We start from the raw sequence: 3,891 nt of genomic DNA, 5'->3' as shown, positions 1-3,891 counted from the left end.
CTGATGCCGCCGTGTAGAACACGCTCACTCCTGCCTTGGCCCGCCTGTACCAGGTCCGGTCGCCTATTCCTTTGCGCAATTCCTCGAGCAGGTCATATATGTGGCGTATGTGTGTTGTTTAATGGATGGTGAGCTTATTTTCTGGTGGTTGGGGTCCAGGATTTGCTCCTGTGGTTCAAGTTGAATACCGGGGAGATGGAGATGGTGACATGGCTAGCTTCTGTGGTGGTGAGGTTCAAGTTCTACAACGAGGTCATGGTTGTTTGCATGTCTGTTTAGTCTATTTTTTGTGTGTATGGTTGAAAAACAAAGCCATGCCTATTAGTTTGGAAAATAAAGTCAAGTTTATGTGTTAAAAATAGTTTGATTAACTAGCAAGTGGCCATTTTGCAACGGTGAGATGAGCTAGCTAGCTTGTGTTGATGCATGTATGTTTGGTCAAGGCTAGCTAGCTACAGCAGTTTGACTAGTACATAAGAGAAGAGACACTATGTCAGCATGTGCAATCAGAATCGAGATGTATACTTCACACTATTGTATAACTTAACTAGCAGTCCTCCATTCATGTAGATGTAGTACGTACATTCCTTGTTCTTTTTCCAAGTTTTTTCATCTCGCTTTTGCTTTTCTTTTCAGTATTTTGTATTTCTGTAACATTTAGCTCCTGTTCCTAAGGCTGATGCATCCACTGACATGTCAACATCATGTCCTGTGTGTTCTTTCTCCAAGATGTAGTGCAGGGGTTCTTATTTGATGTTCTTATATACGCTATGTTATCATGCAGGTGGCCGTTGGGCCTATCTGAAGAGCAACAATGTAACGCTTTTGAGCTTAGGTACAAGAAGTCGTATTTGAAAGGGGACGAGATGATGTTCATCAAAATGAAACTGACACATTTAGTTATGCGCCAATTTATTTCTAGACAGCATGAGCATGGAGAAACATATATGTGAAAGGTTGGTCTATCTGAAGAGCAACAATGTAACGCTTTTGAGCCAGCGTACAATGGCTTTCAAGACGCATGCTACAGATAACTTGCTTCGAGTCCTGCTCTTTTTATTTGAGGTGTTTTCTTAGCTTACCACGTTGCCTAGGTGGTACTATTGTAGTATATATAATGTATGCACCTGCTTGTGCCCTATTTTCCTAGATGTGGCTCATAACTTAGAAATCTATCTTTTGGTTGTTTTCTTTACACTAAATCCATCTTAATTAAGGTGCCAAAGGAATTTTTTTGTTGAATTCATATAGGCAAATATGTTACTATAATCAATTACAATAAAATCATTTGCACAGAGAAAATTTCAACATTAGACAATATGATTTGGCATGTTTGACCCTCTGTCAGGCATCCTCCTTTCTAGCTTTTGTTTTTCCCTGTAATGGCTTTGCCTCTTTTGGTCCTGAACTTTTGAGACCATGATGCTTTTGAGAATGTATGGAAAGCTTGGTTTCATTATAGCAATGGAACCAGGGTCTAAAAAAGTGGACATTGTTGAGAAGAATTGGAAGTACATACAGAAATACTGGTAGCTTTAACCATGGAGAATGATTTTGACCTCTCATACGAAACATAAGAAGTGGCTTAATTTAATTAGGTATGTGTAGTATAATCTAAACTATTGTTGGTGGAGATTTAGTGTGAGCTGCTGCTATTTAATTTGTTTTGAATGAACAAACAAATTATATATTTCTTTACATGGCATTCTTAACCAGTTTACTGTATGCCCAAACTGCCCAGTAGTGGTTTGCTAGTCTACTACTGCAAAATATAAACGTTGGTATATACTTCAGTCGGGTTGTAGATGTCCATTGTACTTGGTTAATATATTTTTTTGTAATCGCAACAAGCCAATGAACCGATTATCGACGCCGCATTGTATCTTTCAGATAAGGATTTTTTTACCTGTATCACCTGTCCATCTTGGTGTAACCATAGCACATGCGGGTTCTGGAGATATGATTAATAGAATTAATTAGAAAAATGTCATGTTCTTTGAATTATATGAATGTTACAAGTAATTCGAAAAGCATGATGTATTCTGAACCGTTGCAAACTTATTATGAAATTGAAATCAGTGTGGTTTATTGGTAGATTATTCCTTTAGTACACAGAGCAATGTGTAGTCCTCAATCTTTATTATTTGGAGTATGTGTTCCTGGTGATTCATGTTACCCTGAAAATTGCATGTGAAGGATCAAAAGGTTAATACGTAGTGATACTGTTAGATAGCAGCTAACCAGTCAATTAGAACATCTAAGTTTTGTCATTGTATGCTCAATTAAATTTCAACTAGATTACACAATTTTCATCTCCCTTACAACTACTCTAATCATATTTTAGGAGTGGGAAACAATACCGGAGGAATCCTGATCTATGGCAAGGGTGATGATGTCTATGGCGATGATTGTCATGATCTATATGGCAATGGGCGTTATGATCCATATGGTGATGAAGATGAGTCTGATCTTTCTTCAGGATATGCAACAAAGTGAACTTAATGCTTGGACCATTATATCTTAGTTACTATTTTTGTTTAGCATTTCAAACTTCCTAGATAGATCATTATGATCGATGTAATTTGGATCCGCTAAATATACTATATGTTACTTGGTCATGTGTGGTTGTGCAATTATAAGATAGTATATTTGAAGTGGAAAACAATCCTTTCGAGGTGACTAATGGCCTACCATACAACAACAGAGACTTCACTCTTGATGAATCTGTATATTGATGTTGTTTGTCAGGCTCTCAACCGTAGGAATCCCTGAAGGGGTGTATACACAGTCGGCGATCATAATAGCTTTCGGTTTCATTCTCCTCCTGGTTATAGCAAACCCCGAAGGGTTTCATTCTCCTCTCGGTTATAAGAAACCCCAAAGGGTCAAATATACCACCATCTATTGTAAAAGCCGAAGGGAAGTAATAACGGTCAGAAAATAAATAACGGTCAGAAAATATACCACCATCTATTGTAAAAGCCATCTAGTCAGTGGGTAAGTCCTGTCCATTGTGTCCCTAAGAAGTGAGGTATTACCGTCATTCCTAATGATAAAGATGAGTTGATCCCGCAAAGAATTATTACAGGTTATAGGATGGTAATTGATTTCCGCAAATTAAATAAGGCTACTAAAAAGGATCATTACCCCTTACCTTTTATTGATCAAATGCTAGAAAGATTATCCAAACATACACATTTTTGCTTTCTAGATGGTTATTCTGGTTTCTCTCAAATACCCGTGTCAGCCAATGATCAATCAAAGACTACTTTTACTTGCCCTTTTGGTACTTTTGCTTATAGACGTATGCCTTTTGGTTTATGTAATGCACCTGCTACCTTTCAAAGATGCATGATGGCTATATTCTCTGACTTTTGTGAAAAGATTTGTGAGGTTTTCATGGACGATTTCTCCGTTTATGGATCCTCTTTTGATGATTGCTTGAGCAACCTTGATCGAGTTTTGCAGAGATGTGAAGAAACTAATCTTGTCATGAATTGGGAAAAGTGCCACTTTATGGTTAATGAAGGTATTGTCTTGGGGCATAAAGTTTCTGAAAGAGCTATTGAAGTTGATAAAGCCAAGGTTGATGCTATTGAAAAGATGCCATGTCCTAAGGACATCAAAGGTATAAGTTTCCTTGGTCACGCCGGTTTTTATAGGAGGTTCATTAAGGACTTCTCAAAAATCTCTCGGCCTCTGACTAATTTATTACAAAAAGATATACCATTTGTCTTTGACGATGATTGTGTAGAAGCATTTGAAATACTTAAGAAAGCATTGATCTCTGCACCTATTGTCCAGCCACCTGATTGGAATTTACCCTTTGAAATTATGTGTGATGCTAGTGATTATGCTGTAGGTGCTGTCCTAGGGCAAAGAGTTGATAAG

The 3,891-nt window shown here is 37.6% G+C and overlaps 1 long non-coding RNA gene across 1 annotated transcript; it reads left to right on the top strand.

Moving 5' to 3' along the window:
- Positions 1–284: 284 nt before the first annotated feature.
- Positions 285–2,683, top strand: LOC141027467 (uncharacterized). The gene is made up of 2 exons (XR_012189195.1): positions 285–1,065; positions 2,345–2,683. It is a non-coding gene; the product is annotated as an uncharacterized lncRNA (long non-coding RNA).
- Positions 2,684–3,891: the final 1,208 nt, after the last annotated feature.

Source organism: Aegilops tauschii, chromosome 7, assembly GCF_002575655.3.
Source record: "Aegilops tauschii subsp. strangulata cultivar AL8/78 chromosome 7, Aet v6.0, whole genome shotgun sequence".
NCBI lineage: Eukaryota > Viridiplantae > Streptophyta > Magnoliopsida > Poales > Poaceae > Aegilops > Aegilops tauschii.
This window is presented reverse-complemented; position numbering and strand designations above follow the sequence as displayed.